This window comes from Pelobates fuscus, chromosome 5 (assembly GCF_036172605.1).
Source record: "Pelobates fuscus isolate aPelFus1 chromosome 5, aPelFus1.pri, whole genome shotgun sequence".
Lineage (NCBI taxonomy): Eukaryota > Metazoa > Chordata > Amphibia > Anura > Pelobatidae > Pelobates > Pelobates fuscus.
Genome location: NC_086321.1, coordinates 4,608,442 through 4,627,147, shown reverse-complemented (window position 1 = coordinate 4,627,147; position 18,706 = coordinate 4,608,442). Strand labels below are relative to the sequence as shown.

The 18,706-nt window shown below is 48.1% G+C and overlaps 1 long non-coding RNA gene across 1 annotated transcript in view; it reads left to right on the top strand.

The window, feature by feature from the left end:
• LOC134612345 (uncharacterized) overlaps nucleotides 1-18,706 on the top strand; it is a 43,878-nt gene that overhangs the window by 13,488 nt on the left and 11,684 nt on the right. The window contains exon 2 of the long non-coding RNA XR_010090925.1: nucleotides 12,656-12,714. This is a non-coding gene — a long non-coding RNA (uncharacterized LOC134612345). The remainder of the gene's footprint in view (nucleotides 1-12,655; nucleotides 12,715-18,706) is intronic.

The window sequence follows — 18,706 nt, the reverse complement described above, 5'->3', positions numbered from 1 at the left end:
ACCCCAATAATACGTTACTGCACATAATCTCAGAATACTGGCAGTTACCCCTAAAATCCATTGTGACTGACCACCTGGCACCCTGACTGAGTGCCTCCACCAATCAATGCTTCCTAGTGCTCACCGAGTACTTAAAAGCACTCCACCAGACACCATAACCACCGTAGTCCCCACAGCCAGCGTTACAGCTTGGTTGGGGTCTCACTGTCCTCCACCCAACCTATACCCAAGACCAGGATCCTGCTTCTAGTGGGCCGACCTCTCATACTCCAGAGAGTATAGCAGAAGAGCTCTTACAAGAGCTAGTGATTATAATCCAAAGGAGTATAGTGATTACAGCAATCCCCAGAGCTGTCTCCTCCACACATGTTGAGGGTGAAGATGAACTATTTAATGGCAGCCACAATTGGCCTTATATATAGGTCCCCATGCAAGGGGTTTACTATAACCGTGCACATGGTCCTATGCCAAAAACAGTTCCAGGGAATCAGGGCTAACGAAGAGACTTTTAAAGTGCATTGGGCTAGAAATATTGCAGGGCCCATAGTCCTGAGGCAAGAGGCTTGCCAGCAGGCCCCTCCAAGAACCTGTAATGAGGTTCCGTTCGTCACATCCATGATTAAAATGGAAAGATTATTTCAGATCCTTGTCTCAGCACAGGGAAGGACAAAACTCATAAAATAGGGAAAACCCCAATAAAATGTATTTCAAATCTTGGATGAAACATGTTCTGGGCATTAATAGCAAATACATGAAATCCATTGAAATAAGAGGAAGATGTGTCCTTTGTTGAGCTCCAACTTGTGGTAGGGTATAATATGACATAATGTAAAGAAACTCAATAATCCTTGCACAAAACAACCAAGGTGAAAAAGTCAGGTGTTTCATTATAGATCTAGATAAGAACCAATAATCAAATGTTTTTTGCTTCCTTAGATTGATTGATTGATCATTTATTATTAGTTATTGCAAGATAGGTTTTTGAGATTTGGAAATTTTACATATGAATATACCGTATATAACGGACCCCTTTACTCCGACTGAGTATATGCATTGAAGAGTCTCCCAGGTTTCGAATTGAGGCAGTGATTATAACTCTGGTGTGACGGTACAATCCGTTACTCGGTCAAGCATTCCCTTCTTCCCATTCTCCCGAATTGCTGGTGTCTCCATCTCCTGAATGGTTGGTGTTGCTGCAACCAAGTTCTCCCGGTCTAGCTCCATTAACTCAGCCGTAACGACCTGCTTGGTTTTGCTGCTAGCAATACTTCCATGTTGCTGTGGATAGGGACGCTGCCCGTAGCTAGCTCTATCCCTTGAGTTCCTCCGAAGCCAGGGTCGCTGCACGAGTGCTAGCGTTGCCCTCCATGCACTATACACCAGTGCTTTCCTTGAATCCTCTGTGCAGGGAAAAAGAAGGGAAAATCCCGCCGCTTGCCACCAGTTGTGACGGTACAATCCGTTACTCCGTCAAGCATTCCCTTCTTCCCATAAAATAAAATCAGCAAGTAATCCAAAGAGTAATAACTTGCTGGTCTCGCCAAATAATCCACACATGAGCCAAGGCTTAATGCTGGAACAAGACTGACTTTTAATGACACACACTCTGCTTTTATGCAATTCTCCCCTGCAAGAGAGACACCCACAGACAATTATGAATTACCCATTCACACAATGGTTACATCCCACACATCTCCTCCCCTTAGCCTGAGAGGTAACCCATGTGACGGAACCATCCGTCTGTCTAGTACTTTTGTGGATTCGGCTATTTTAGGCCATCCGTCTAAAGGACTGATTTGGGATGTTATAAAGTATGTTTTACCGTTCCAGCCTGTTTTCCAGCCGTTCGCCTCGTTTCGCACGAACTCCCTGTCTAACATATGGGTGGCCGCCATTTTGGGACTGTTGCACGTGTTCGCGGCCATCTTGTGTACGAACAGCGGTGTTTGCCTGTGAACGCGTGGAACTAAAAACGGATACCCAAACAGGCGAACACCGCTGAGACCTCCATACACCCAGAAGTTTGTGTTGGAACTACCGAACGACGAGCCATTCGGTAGTTACTTGTAATCAGCTATGGGGAATCCAGCGAACTCGGAGACAGTTGTGGATGATAAGGATTTCGTATGATTTTAACCGGCGAACGGAGACCGACTGCAGGGCCGAAACTTGTGGAACTCTTTTCGGCTAGAAGATCCGTGCAGTCGGTCAAAACTTCAATCGTCCATAACTCCCGAACCCCTTAACCGAATGGGCTAAGATTTGGACAGAGTGTTCCCCTAACCAAGACCTTTCAATTGGTGCTGGACTCAAGGGTGTACCCCCTGGTTTTGGGGTACATCCATAACTGGGGTGAATTATTGTACAGTTTAATTGTGTTGTGTGATTATCTGAGGGGAGGAGAGGTGGGGGTGTTACCCTGTGTATAATTGGTTATTTTCATCCTCCCCCTGGGAGTGCCCTGTGTGTGCCTTTTCTTAATAAAAAGCAGGCTGGATGTTCCAGTCCTCAGATCTTGTTTTGACCCTCAACATGGAGCTTCAGTCTCGTTATTGGGGGGATTCTTATTTACGCTCAAGGACTATTATTGGGAACTTATGCCGTTTGGTGGATATCGTTACTCGAGAGATTACTACTTCCCCTGGTTATGGTTCGTGGATTATACAGTATACGAACAAGGACTTGATACGGTGAGAGGGGAAGGTAGACTAAACAGTGACTTACTTATTAAGACAAAAGGTGTCTTAACAATTGGTGGCAAGCGACGGGATGAATCCCACAACACAGAAGGAAAGAAATGCAGTATGAACAGTTAAGACGTGCTACTCTTAAGGACATAATAGAACGCCGAGGTCGATCAGCAAGCAATTTAAAGAAACGAGAAATTATTGCTTTGCTAAGGGAAATGGATGCAACACAGGGATCGGAGAACGCTAATGTGCCCAGCAGTTTGGATTTAACACCCGAGGAGATACAATTTAACCGGGCAGTGCAAATAAGGCTGGCACACTTTGGCCCCAACCCCTCAGCAGACATTGTGGAACGTGTGCAAGCTGCAGTAGCAGCACACCAAGCGCTCCAAGGAAGAGGAGCTGCAGCAGCAGAGGTACCCAATAACGATTCCGGAAGGAAAAAGGTACCATTTGCTGCATTCAAAAACTTTATTGAAAATGAAGGAGAGATCGATGGGTTCCTGGCCGATTTTGAGAGGCAGTGTGCCCTCCATCAGGTACCCACAGACCAATGGGTCACCATCCTCTCTGGGAAATTATCCGGCCGGGCTAGTGATGCATTTCGGGCCATCCCAGAGGAGGAGATCACCAGCTACCGGGCAGTGAAGGATGCGCTCCTAGCCAGGTATGCGGTGACCCCAGAAGTTTACAGACGGCGCTTCAGGGAAACCAACAAACAAAGTGGCGATTCGTATGTGGAATGGGCCTGCAGAGTTCACCGTACTGCAACCCACTGGATGGCAGGATGCCAAGCAGTATCGGGGGAAGAGGTACTACAGGTATTCTTACTGGAACACTGTTTCGAGAAATTGCCTACCGGGGTTCGGGAGTGGGTCAGAGATAGAAAACCCTCTACCCTACCCGAGGCGGCCCGGTTGGCAGACGAATATACTGATGCTCGCAAACTGGACAGTACCGTGGTTAAAGTTCCGACCAGAGTGGAATACCGACCAGCAGCCCCTCCGATTCCAACAACCTACCAACCCCCAGTGCATCGCAGCCCAGTAGTACCACCGTCCAATAATTATGTACAGCCATCCAAATTTAATGCCCGGGATTATTCCCAACCCATCCGGTGCTTTCTGTGCAAACAGTTGGGACACAAGCGCCCGGAGTGTCCGCTGAACCAAGCTAACCAAGCTCAGTCCTGGAGGAGATCAGCCAACCCGAATCAGCGACCACCACAGCCTGCTGCTCACTGTGTAGAACAGGAGGAATTCTGGGGTATCTTGCACGAAGCCGACCCGGTGCAAGCCGCCCATCAGGACAATCGCCAGCAACACCGGCAGACTGTGAAACTAAATGGCCGAGTGGTAAATGGACTTAGAGACACAGGAGCCACCATGACACTGCTCCAAAAGAACTTGGTCTCAGAACACCAGCACACCGGAGACACAGTGGCCGTGAGGGTAGCAGGGGGAGCCGTATTCCGGTTACCTGTTGCCCGTGTTCACCTGGACTGGGGAGTGGGCGCTAGACACGTGGATGTTGGGGTTATGAAAGACTTGCCCGCTGATGTGCTTCTTGGTAATGATTTGGCCCCTTTGGTTTCGGCCTATGCTCCAATGGGTCCCTTGGACGTTAACCCAGTGACTACTCGCTCTCAGACCCGTGCCTCTGGAACCAGCCCACCTGCCGAGGAGGCCCAGGTAAGACCCTTTTCCCCGACTGACACCTTGGCTCAGACCCCCTTACATTGGGATTCCCCAGAGGAGTTTGGGAGGGAAACCCGGGCAGATCCTACCTTACAAAAGTACAGGGACAGAGCAGACGCTGGAGAAGAAGGGATAGACGGAGAGCGGTATAAGTGGGTGGGGGACAGGCTATACAGAATCCCGAAACCTTCCCAGAAAAAGATAGCCCCTCCGCAGAACCACCAGCTGGTGGTACCCGCGAAATACCGGCAGGAGCTTCTGCGGATAGGGCACGATGTCCCTTTAGCAGGACATCTAGGGTCACGTCGCACAGCCTATAGGATCTCCCAGAATTTCTTTTGGCCCAACTTCAACCAGGCTGTACGGATATATTGCAGTACTTGTGACACATGTCAACGGGTAGGAAAACGGGGGGACCACCCTAAGGCTAAACTATCAGCGATGCCTATTATAGGGGAGCCCTTTTCCCGCATAGCTGTTGACATTGTGGGTCCACTGGCCAGGGCTAGTCCATCAGGCAAGAAGTATATTCTTACTGTAGTGGACTATGCCACTCGCTATCCAGAGGCAGTAGCGCTGTCGAACATAGAGGTAGAGACAGTTGCTGATGCCCTGGTGAGGATTTTTACCCGGGTTGGGTTCCCTAAAGAGATCCTCTCCGACCAGGGAACCCAATTTACTGCGGTGCTCACCCAGCAGCTGTGGAAAGTATGTGGCATTAAACCCTTGCTTAGCTCGCCTTACCATCCACAGACTAACGGTCTCTGCGAGCGTTTTAACGGTACCCTCAAGCAGATGCTGAGGACCTTTACGGACACTTGCAGGGACTGGGAGAGATTCTTGCCGCACCTTCTGTTTTCATACCGGGAGGTGCCCCAGGAATCTACTGGGTTCTCCCCTTTTGAGTTACTGTATGGGAGACGGGTCCGCGGACCCCTAGATCTCATCCGGGGACACTGGGAAGGGGAGACCGAGCAAGAAGGGACCCCCATAGTGCCATATGTTCTGGAACTTCGGGACCGCATGGAGAAACTGTCCCTGATGGTAAGGGAGAATCTCCAGGCGGCCCAGGGGAAACAGAAGAGGTGGTATGATCAGGGTGCCCGACAGCGAGCCTTCCAGGTGGGGCAAAAAGTATTAGTGCTCAAACCTGTGAAGGCCAACAAGATGCAAGCCTCTTGGCAAGGCCCGTACACGATAGTGGCGCAGATCTGCGATACTACCTATTTGATAGCCAGCTGTTCCGACGAAAGGGTCCAGAGATCCTTTAATGTGAACATGCTGAAAGAGTATCAAGAACGACCTGAGAACATTGCAGCTGTATGTGCCCCAGCTGCAGATGACCCGGAGAATTTGTCTCTCCCTGATCTATTAGAAAGGGACCCCCAGACTGACCTCACCTCCCTCGTACAGTTAGGAGACAGGTTAAACCCCACAGAAAAGATCCAAGCGAAACAGTTGTTATGGGAGAAGCAAGCAACTTTCTCCCAGGAGCCAGGTTACACCCACCTCGCTATGCACAAGGTAGAGACCCCCGGACAGACCCCCTTACGACAGCCGCCCTACCGTATCCCTGAAGCAGTCCGAGATGGAATGCGGAAGGAGATACAGGAGATGACCCAGCTTGGGGTCATCGAACCCTCTGACAGCCCTTGGGCTTCGCCTGTAGTCCTAGTACCGAAGAAAGATGGGACCACCCGGTTCTGTGTGGACTACAGGCGACTCAACGAGCGGACTACCACTGACGCCTACCCGATGCCCCGGGTAGACGAATTATTGGATCGTATTGCCAGGGGACGTTATCTGACCACCATAGACCTATGTAAGGGCTACTGGCAGATTCCCCTGGCCGAGGATGCTATCCCCAAGTCGGCCTTCGTCACCCCATTCGGCCTGTACCAATTTAGGGTCATGCCTTTTGGGATGAAGAATGCCCCGGCTACTTTCCAACGGATGGTGGATAGACTCCTGGATGGCTTCCAAGAATTTGCCTGTGCATACTTGGACGACATAGCGATCTATAGTGGGTCCTGGGAGGAACACCTGGTACACATAGGGGTAGTGCTGGATAAGATCCGGGCCGCTGGCCTGACATTGAAGCCAGAAAAGTGCCATGTAGGTATGGCAGAGGTACAGTACCTGGGTCACCGAGTGGGATGTGGGAACCAGAGACCAGAGCCCGCCAAGGTAGAAGCGGTGGCTAACTGGCCCACACCCACTACTAAGACCCAGGTATTGGCCTTCTTAGGGACAGCGGGGTACTACCGACGTTTCGTTCCTGACTACAGCTCTATTGCTAAGCCCCTGACAGATCTGACGAAAAAGAATTTGCCTAAGCAGGTCCTGTGGTCCCCGGCTTGTGAAGCTGCGTTCCAGGCACTGAAGCAAGCTATCTTGGCTGCCCCAGTCCCTAACAAACGCTTTCTCGTTCACACAGATGCTTCCATGTATGGACTGGGGGCTGTGTTAAGCCAAGTTGGGGAAGATGGAGGAGAGCATCCTGTCGCATACCTCAGCCGAAAATTACTACCCCGAGAAGTGAGTTATGCGGCAGTTGAAAAAGAATGTTTAGCCCTAGTCTGGGCATTGAAAAAGTTAAGTCCCTACTTGTATGGGCAAGAATTTTCCCTTGTAACAGACCATAACCCCCTCGTTTGGCTTAACTGGGTCTCAGGCGACAATGGGAGACTGCTGAGATGGAGCTTGGCATTACAACCGTACAATTTTACTATTAGCTACAGACCCGGTAAGCTGAACGGAAATGCGGATGGCTTATCACGACAGACCGACATATCCACCACCTCGTAAGTCCGGACATCCCCAAGTTGACCCGCCACAGGGTCAAGCCGGGTCTGCCGGAGTGTTCCACAAGGGGGGAGCCGTGTGACGGAACCATCCGTCTGTCTAGTACTTTTGTGGATTCGGCTATTTTAGGCCATCCGTCTAAAGGACTGATTTGGGATGTTATAAAGTATGTTTTACCGTTCCAGCCTGTTTTCCAGCCGTTCGCCTCGTTTCGCACGAACTCCCTGTCTAACATATGGGTGGCCGCCATTTTGGGACTGTTGCACGTGTTCGCGGCCATCTTGTGTACGAACAGCGGTGTTTGCCTGTGAACGCGTGGAACTAAAAACGGATACCCAAACAGGCGAACACCGCTGAGACCTCCATACACCCAGAAGTTCGTGTTGGAACTACCGAACGACGAGCCATTCGGTAGTTACTTGTAATCAGCTATGGGGAATCCAGCGAACTCGGAGACAGTTGTGGATGATAAGGATTTCGTATGATTTTAACCGGCGAACGGAGACCGACTGCAGGGCCGAAACTTGTGGAACTCTTTTCGGCTAGAAGATCCGTGCAGTCGGTCAAAACTTCAATCGTCCATAACTCCCGAACCCCTTAACCGAATGGGCTAAGATTTGGACAGAGTGTTCCCCTAACCAAGACCTTTCAAGCGGTGCTGGACTCAAGGGTGTACCCCCTGGTTTTGGGGTACATCCATAACTGGGGTGAATTATTGTACAGTTTAATTGTGTTGTGTGATTATCTGAGGGGAGGAGAGGTGGGGGTGTTACCCTGTGTATAATTGGTTATTTTCATCCTCCCCCTGGGAGTGCCCTGTGTGTGCCTTTTCCTAATAAAAAGCAGGCTGGATGTTCCAGTCCTCAGATCTTGTTTTGACCCTCAACACGGAGCTTCAGTCTCGTTATTGGGGGGATTCTTATTTACGCTCAAGGACTATTATTGGGAACTTATGCCGTTTGGTGGATATCGTTACTCGAGAGATTACTACTTCCCCTGGTTATGGTTCGTGGATTATACAGTATACGAACAAGGACTTGATACGGTGAGAGGGGAAGGTAGACTAAACAGTGACTTACTTATTAAGACAAAAGGTGTCTTAACAACCCAATTATACGTACAGTTTAAAACATACTTTTTACCTAACATTCATAACTCTAAAACCATACATCACATTCACATAAAAATTACATATTCACAATCAATCCATTCAGGGGAACAACATATTAATGAATCAGACCAGGGGTTCAAAAGTTAGTAAAAGTATATTTTGGTCCCTGGCTGGCAGCATGGCAATCTGGTTTAAACAGGCTTTACAGAGAATTATCCAGGGCTAGGGGCAGACTCCATTGAGCACATGGTTGCAAAAAGACGTAAACCACTTTAAAATACATAAAGTCACCTTTTACACATAACACACGGACATTTCTTTTATACATTTTAAACCAAACAAATACAGGTATTTAAATAGCAGGGAGAGGGTTTAACTGAGGGCCCACAGGCAAGTACATGGAAAATCCTTCACAATGGCCCCCCTTTTTCTCCCTGCTCCGGCAGACATGACTGGACCTTTCCGGGTCCAGTGGGGCTGACGGGACTGCCAGTCATTAGTCCCAGAATAAGTCTGTTTGGCGGGCCAGCCCACATACAGCATTCAAAGGGCCAGACCTCCCTGGGTCCATAATCCCAAGGCAAGAGGCCGGCGAGTAGTCCTCTCCAGGCGCACAGACCCCTGACCTTCCGTCTGTCAGTACCCCGGTTAGTCAGGCAGCCCACCCACAAATAAAAATTAGCAGAGTAGCCCCCCCACGATAACCAGTACTGGCCTGTAGGTTCAAGTTTGTAGTGGGACAGCTCAACACCCTCGGTCTCCCTGGTGCAGCTAGGTAAACTGCTGGTGCTGCTTGGGGGGTAGAGGCCAGCGGTGCTCTGCCTTGTTGCCAGCTCTTCCGCTGGGGTACCCCGTAGTAAGCCAGGCTCTTGACCCGGGAAAAAGGGAGGGCAGAGGCTAACAGCGCTCTGTCCAGATGCCAGCTCTGCTACTGGGGGAATTAGGGCATAGTCCTGCCCGGTGGCAAAGGGAACGTGGGGGTCAGTGGGGGTTAACATCTCCACTGTTAACCCTGGGCCCTAGTTAGGAGTTAGCTGGGGAGGGGGGGGATTGGCTTACCTCCTCCTCCTGATACTCCTGCGGCCGTTGGGAAGGGAGGTCGATGCTCTCCGCTCCCATTTTAAACCGAACAGATACAGGTATTTAAATAGCAGGGAGAGGGTTTAACTGAGGGCCCACAGGCAAGTACATGGAAAATCCTTCACATCTGGTATACCCAAACATCAGCCAAGACTTGATGAAGGGTACTAGATGAAAATTTTATTAGGGCCAAGTGACCTGTTTTTATACACAGACCACCAGCATGGGGTCTTTATTAATTACAATGGTAAGCCCGCCCAGGTGCCTGTGTCTGGGTCATAAGGGAGTTTGCTTTAGCTTAAACTAATTATCTCCTAGGCACTAGAGGTACAAAATATTACTGTAGCGTTACTTACCTTGTCCGGGGGCCGGCCGAGGTCCTCTGTTCCCAGTGCGCTCAGAGCGCGGATGACGGCGGGCGCTGACCGCGGAATGCGGTCACGTGTCCCGCCTAGCTTTGAGAGTGCGCCGCGCGTCACGAGCACGCTCTTAAAGGGGAAGTGGGAGCCGAAGATCAAAACAGTCTCCCATTGGCCCCTGTCACCCCACACTCCCCATACTCTCACATATTGGGGGCGTGGATATGACAGGGGCCAATCAAGAATAAGTTGAAGGTATTTAAACTTACCTCTCCCTTTACTCCCTGCCCTATCGGGGTTTCAGTTCCCTTTAGCGCTTGTTGTGTTCAGTTGTGTTCCTTCGTATTGACCTTGGCTTTGTTTCTGACTACGTTATCTCTTTATCCTTATCTGTTTTGTTTGCCGGCTTGCTGTTTACTGTGTACCTGTCAGGACATGAAGGGGTGCTGCCCTGCAACAGCACTGTCCCTTAAGTGTGGGAACCAACTTAGCAGAGAAATAATTCTAGGACACGATAAATGGAGTAATAAAGAAAATGTATTAAGGCAAACCAAAAGGATATAGATATATATAATATATACAAAACAAAATATGACAATGCCACAAATATATAAATATATACAATAACCCAATATATACAATAGAGCAGGCAGAGTCCACGATAGTCCTAGGCAAAGGTAAAGGCTTAGTCAGGTTAGTGCAGCCACCAAGTACAAAATGAACATCAAGGGGCAAAGTCCTAAGCAGGTCACACAGAAATAATGCAGCAAGGTCAGAATCACTGGAGAAGGAGTCTAGACAGGAACATTGCAGGCGAACACTGGAACAGGAGGCACAGGACACAGGACCATAAGGACATCGGAACACCAGATCAGGAAACACAAGATACTCAGGATACTCAGGATACTCAGGAAACAAGACACAGGAGACAGGAGCCAGGAGCACGGGAGCCAGGAAACAGCAGGTACAGGGTCAAGGATAGAGGATAATGATCTGACCGGGAGTGAGGGGAGAAACCAGAATATATAGGTGCTAAACAAGGGCCAGGTGTAGTGCCTAACGAAAGGAAATGAGAACAGTGCCAAACAGAAAGAGTGGTGAGTGCGAGTACTGCACGAGGGCATGTCGACTAAGGAGTGTCGTGACAGTACCAGACCCCGGCTAGTCCTAGTTTACGCTGTCTATCTGTGCCCTTGACCTCGGATCGTTCCTGACTCTGTCTCCTCTCATATACGTCGAGTCCGGCCATTCTAAGGTCCGGTAGACGTATCTCTCCTCTGTGTTGTCTTTTGTCGAGTCGAATCCTGAGAGTTGGGGTATATTTTCGTTACAATTACAGAAAAAACTCCAAAATACATACAATATTGATAGGAACCCCTACACGTATTATATCCCCAGATAGCCTACACCCAAGCACCCAAGTTGTCCAAATAGCGCTCAGATCCATAAATTCTAGCCGAATCGACACCGGGGTAAAGTTCTAACCGGCTGCACACATTGCTCAATGGACAAAATAGTTCCATGGCATTTGGTGCTTTTGCCAGTCAACTTTCGGGAGTTCCCATACAAAATAAAATGAATGTTTCCCCTGGCTCGTAGGTAGCAAATGTTCGCCTAGTTCGTGCAAACATTTCCACCGAACAGTGCTCTTCTGTCTTGTTGGGAACGGAAGCAGGCGTCAGTACAAAGTCACTGTAACTGCACCCCAGATATAGAAGGGGTTAACGCCGCCAAAGATGTTCCCTTCCTGAACACAAGATCAGCTACCAAACACTCCTAAGCGCCGAACAGGAAAACACACGAATAATCCCCCCCCCAAGTATGAAGCGAGGCTCTGTATTGAGGGTCAAGCAGGAATCTGTTTACTGTGGGCTACATGCCTTTTAACCCTCCTCTCTATCCTGGAGGTAATTGAGTTAAGTGCTAGAAGTAACTCAATTACCTCTCAGGATAGAGTATAACCTCCATTTTATAATGACAATAAAAACACATAAAAATATATAATTCCCAAACTACCGAACAGAATGCCTACATTCGACGTATCCCCAGATAGCTTAGATCTGAGTTCACAATATCACTGAATAGCGCTCAGATTCCATACACACAGTTCAATCGCCATGGAGCTAAAGTCTTTCACGTAGTATTTTTGTCATACGAATGGACTCCATGGGATGGCTATCTGGGGTGGCTCTGTTCATATAGTCAATGTACCGAATGGCACGACATTCGTATGAACCGATGAACAGAACGAAGGCGGGTCGGTGACTTCAGCGGTGTTCATATGAAAATAGTGTCCGTTTTTAGTTCCATAGATTTGTCGACGAACACCGCTGGGCGATCGATGGTCCAAGATGGTGCCACCACGTGTTCGTTCATACGAACGACTCCAACCCAGCTGACCATTCGACAGTAGAAAGTGTCTGCGGTTAACCACAATATTCTAATGAGGCCAAGAGGTTAACAAGCAGCACACTCCGTTGCTGGGTGGACTGCCGTTCGGTAGTTCTTTTGTGCAAAAGGGAATTAAACATAGCGGCCGTACAGACAGGGCAATAACTGAACAAACAGGTGAACCAAGGTGAAACAAAAGTAATCCAAAGACAGAGAGGTCTGTCACAGTCACCAAGGTTTGAGAGTGGAAGTATTCATCTCTGAGTTCCAGACGATCGACGACCAAGGGCCTCTGCCCGAGATCAGGAGACAAGATGGCAGCCGTTTTCCAGAGCATGTGTTGTTTGGTTATACGAACGGCGGCCACCCAAAGAGACAAATAGGGGTTTCCTATTACCACCTGTTTAAACTGTTTCTGTTTTTGAGTTAATGTATCTGGTTTTATTCAAGCTGTTAAAATGCTCCATTTCATTTGACGAGGGTTTAATTTAATGTTGCTGTTTCTTTGTTTTTTTCCCCCAGAGGATTCTCACTGTGATTGAAAAGGATTTTTGGATCAAGGCGGTAATAAATACCAATGTGTATGTTTAATGACTTTTGGCTGATAAATGAAAATAAATGTTTTCTTATAGCACGCTTGGACTTACACAGATACGATTATAGATAGCGTGTGCATACCACGATAGATAGCATGTGCATAGCATGATAGATAAAATATATATACAATGATGGATAGAATGTACATACCATGATAGATAGAATGTGCATAACATGATAGAATGTGCATACCATGATAGATAGAATGCGCATAGCATGATAGATAGAATGTGCATAGCATGATAGAATGTGCATAGCATGGCAGATAGAATGTGCATAGCATGATGGATAGCATGGGCATAGCATGACAGATAGAATGTGCATAGCATGATGGATAGCATGGGCATAGCATGACAGAATGTGCATAGCATGATAGAATGGGCATAGCATGACAGAATGGGCATTGCATGACAGATTTAAAAGGCATAGCATGACAGATAGAATGGGCATAGCATGATAGATAGAATAGGCATAGCATGACAGAATGGGCATAGCATGACAGATAGAATGGGCATAGCATGATAGATAGAATAGGCATAGCATGACAGAATGGGCATAGCATGACAGATAGAATGGGCATAGCATGACAGATAGAATGGGCATAGCATGACAGATAGAATGGGCATAGCATGACAGATAGGGCATAGCATGATAGATAGAATGGGCATAGCATGACAGAATGGGCATAGCATGACAGATAGAATGGGCATAGCATGACAGATAGAATGGGCATAGCATGACAGATAGAATGGGCATAGCATGATGGATAGAATGGGCATAGCATGATGGATAGAATGGGCATAGCATGACAGAATGGGCATAGCATGACAGAATGGGCATAGCATGATCGATAGAATGGGCATAATAAAAAAAAAGATAGGGTCGCACTCAGTCACAATATACCAATCCAGGGTGCTACTGAGCATGGGTCAGCAAAAAAACCACATGAAATATACATAAAAATAAAAAATCTCAGGGGCGTGGCCTGACAGCTCAACTGAACGGTCGCATGAGCTGTTAGCTCCTCCGTGAACCGACCCTCCACAGCAATTTTCATAGCGATAATCTGCCTATACTACCCACCGGAACGTACAGGAGGAAGAAAATATCAGCATGGCATCGAAATCAGTCAAAAAAAACAGGCACAAGCAAACCGTGCTGCATGTCCAGGAGCTATCCTCGCCGCACCTACAGGCCCAAGATGGCGCCGGAATGCCGAGATCCCCGGCGGCACGCTCTGACACCAGCGACCTCACCTCGGTCTCTGAGCCGGCGGCTGCACCAGCCACGGATCTTTCGATCCACAAAATGCTGCAGGCAATGCAGGCATCACTGCAATCCGAAATGTCCAAAATGGCGCGGGACATCAGATCAGACATACAAGCGTTGGGGGACAGGACGTCCCGCCTAGAAGACAAATCAGAGGAGATAATATCTGCACACAACACCTTGGCAGATGCCTACGCAGACATAAAGGAGCAATTGCATCGCCTAACAGAAAAAGTAGCGGATCATGAGGATAGGGATAGGCGCAGTAATATCCGCCTCCGCGGCATTCCTGAGGCCGTTTTACCCCAAGATCTCCAGGCCTATGCCACAAGTCTCTTCCAACATCTAGTCCCAGACCTTACACAAAGAGACTTCCTCATTGACCGCATACACAGGCTGCCTAAACCGAAGTCTCTGCCTGCGACGGTCCCGAGGGACACAATAGCAAAGCTGCACTACTTTACCACTAAAGACTGCATTATGAGAGCCTCCAGACGCACACAGGATCTACCAGAGCAATTTGCAGCAGTCCAGCTCTACACGGATCTCTCCGCCTCCACGCTGTCTAAGAGAAGAGAACTTACCAGCATCTCCAAAGCCCTACGAGACGCAAACGTCCTATACCGCTGGGGATTCCCAACCCGCCTGATTGTACGGCACAATGGCGTGGACCGCCATATTACCAACATAGAAGAGGGAAGAAGATCTCTAGCGGAGTGGAACATCGCCCTACCACCGCACCTGACAGAGACACCCCACCTGAACGCAGGAGACCCGCGTGGAAAGTGCCACACGATTGGAATGTTGCAGCTTCAGCTAAGTGACTCTCATACCAACATTTACGCTGCCTTTCCTTCTATACATGAGGGCATATTGGCCCGACACTTTCCCTGTTTAAAGACTTAATGTGTTATACCTCCTTTTTTTTCACTTTTTCAAGTACTGACCTCACAGACTTGCTCTATTTTTGTCATTTTTTGGGTTTTCCTATGCTTTTCTTAAGGGCTACTGGCAGGCTATTTTAGAATGTTTCTGTACCTGTGCTGCTAACTTAGTAGATGGAGATGGGATGGTTGACAACCGCTGTATTTATTAGGCCTCGCAGCCGTGGCGGGACCCTTGAGTCGGGTCCTCTCACGGCGGCGATGCAAAGAAACTGGAGCACGTCTTGTGCTACACACCCACGGCTATCTCTGTGCCATGCCGCAAGGAACGTTAACTGCTAGTATGGCAGGGTTCACGAAATTCCACGCCGTCCTCCTCGCAGCCTTACCTAGTTGTAGCACCAACCCACAGGACCAGAGGCCAGTACAGAGAAACACCATGCCTTAGAGCAGAAGTTAAGTTCTGATGGCTACGAGGGCCGACCACGGTGTAGTTTGCCACAATTTCCCCCACCAGGCTCAGAGGAGCCATGTTTTTACCGTCTCAGCCGCAAGGCACTCTCTTTGACGGCCTTTTGTATATAGTTTTTATCACCCAGTTCTCATACCAAGAGACCCCCTCCTGGTACTCACCCCATTACCTCAACTCCCCTACCCCAATATGGTATCACATAAGGCGCAAGACACCCGCCAAACAACAAATAGTGACTTATGCACAATTTGACCACGCTATAACTCTGACAGGGTCATATAGTATTGGGCGTACAAATCTGTTACCCGCCACTTCCCCGATAGAAAGGAAACTCAGCCTCTCACCACTTCGCCCCTGCGACTTCCGCTGCATCACAATGCTGCTACTCTCGCAACAAATTTCACGACACACCAACTACAACACCTTTATACCTCCAAATAACGATAGTGAGCTCAACACAGCCGCAGCGAGCTCAACACAGCCGCCCGCCTTCATACACTTTAATGACACTCAATATCTTGACCTTAAATGTTAAAGGACTAAACACACCACACAAACGACGACTAACACTGGAAGAAGTGAAAAAGCACAAGGCCCACGTAGTGTTTCTCCAAGAAACACACTTCAAATGGGGACACCGTCCCAAATTCGGTTCTAAATTATTCCCCCACGACTATCACTCATGCTTCAAGACGAAAAAGAGAGGGGTATCCATACTGATAAGTAATTCGGTGGCATTTTCCTTCATCAAAAAAATAAGTGACAGACAGGGGCGATATCTCCTACTCCAGTGCCTCATTAACAATGAGCCTTATACGTTCCTCAATATATATGGCCCACACACAAACCACACGGAATTTCTAGAAACAGTGTTTGCCCTGGCCACTCTACATAGACTCGGGGAACTCATAATGGGAGGAGATACTAATTTCCTCCTAGACTGCTCAATAGACACAACCTCATCGCACAAAATCACCGCATCATCAGCACACACACTCAACAAGGCTACCTCCTCTCTTTGTCGCCTAATCTTAAATAATAACTTCCTTGACCCGTGGAGGATTCTCCATCCCCTGGAACGAGACTACACGTTCCACTCTCCGGTGCACAACACTTACACGAGGATAGACAGGTTCCTTATACCTTCCACGACGGTACATAGAGTAGTAAAGACCCAAATTGGTTTGATAACCTGGTCAGACCATGCCCCTGTGATACTGACCATAACGGAACAATTCCCCGCATCAGGCAAAGGATCTTGGATACTGAATGATTCCCTGTTAACAGACCCGATACTCACAGAACAACTCACAGCAGACATCACCTCCTATTTCTGTACAAATTCGACCCCCGACGTAGACATAACGACCATCTGGCAGGCACACAAAGCAGTTATATGTGGACTCCTAATCAGAGCAGGTAGCTATGCCAAAAAACAAAGACTCAAAGAATATACTGCACTAATCTCAGAGATCACAAACCTCACGCACAAAAACAAATCAGCCCCAACGCAATCCCTACAACGCCAACTATTAACATTACAATCCAAACTCAGGGACATAGAACTTAGGAAAATGACTCATATGCTTCAGCGCTTTAAATATAACTTTTTTATGCAAGGAAACAGAGCCGGGGCGCTGCTGGCAACACGACTCAAAGCACGCACAGCCAACTCAAAAATAGCTTATCTCACTGACAAATCGAAACGCAAACTTACGAACCCTCAAGACATAGTGGAGGCGTTTGCAACCTACTATAGCACGCTATATAATCTCAAAGACGACCCTGAAACAACTCCTCCACCTAAATCGGCCATAGAGGATTTCCTGGCTAAGGCGAACCTCCCCAAATTGACACCAGAAGATATAACCTCCCTTTCTGCACCATTCACCATAATGGAAATAGAACGAACAATTCAGCACCTCCCTAAACACAAGTCGCCTGGCCCTGACGGATACACTAATTTATACTATCAAACGTTTGCATCCACTCTATCACCTCACTTGCTCATACTATTCAACCACTGTTTTGTTCAGGGTGCACTGCCCCCTGAGATGCTGAGAGCCCACATTTCCACCCAACCCAATCTCCAACACATTGCCCTAACTTCAGGCCCATCTCCTTGCTCAACTGAGACGTCAAATTATATGCTAAGCTCCTAGCCAACCGCCTCTCCAACATACTTCCAAAGCTTACCCATAATGATCAATCTGGCTTTGTGAAAACCAGACAGGGCTCGGACAATACCAGGAAAATCCTGAATATTCTAGCATATACGACTGCCAACCGCGGAGAAGGCCTCCTCCTAGTGCTAGACGCGGAGAAGGCCTTCGACAGGCTCAATTGGGACTATATGAGAATGGTCCTACAAGCTTTTGACTTTACACCCCCACTACTTTCTGGTATTATGGCTCTATATAACGGAACATCGGCACAAGTAGGAAACGCAGGTTTCCTGTCCACCCCCTTCAATATTTCTAATGGTACTAGGCAGGGCTGCCCTCTCTCACCACTGTTATTTGTTCTTTGCCTGGAACCACTGGCCTATGTCATCAGACACCACCCTGACATTAAAGGCATATCGATAGGCACATACGAGTATAAATTATCTATGTTCGTGGACAACATTTTCTTGACACTAAGCAATGTAGAGACGTCCCTGCCGACCTTACTACGACTTTTAAGCGAATACGGTGTATTATCGTACTATGAATTAAACCAAGCCAAGACCCAGGCCCTACCTGTAGGCCTACAGCGAGCCACGATTACAGGGCTGGTTGAGGAATACAGATTCGACTGGCGAAAAGACCACATTACATATTTGGGGGTAAAAATAGCACCCACAGTGGACCAAATATTTCATTATAATTATAGACCACTAATCCTACTGTGCAAAGCGGAATGTAACAAATGGAAACCGGTGAAACTGTCTTGGTTAGGCAGGATTAACACCATCAAAATGGTCCTAATCCCCAAACTACTATACGTATTCCGTCTATTGCACATACAAGCCCCGCCTTCCTTTTTTAAAACTCTTCAGCAGATAATATCCAAATTTATCTGGGATTCCCGAAGACCGAGACTATCACACCGCACCCTACAACTGGCCACGGCAAAGGGCGGAGTGCCTATTACAAAGATGCTATTTTAGACGCAGCGGTAAAGTTGCACACCCACAAGGGAACGCACCAATGGGTAGATATGGAGGTAGCATACTCCGGTCAGATGCCTCTGGTTGACATATTGTGGACCCCCACATCCTATCGGCCCAAAGTCAAATCCCTACTACTGACCACTTTACTGACTCTACGCCACTGGGATGCACTACATCACAAACACAATCCTACCCAC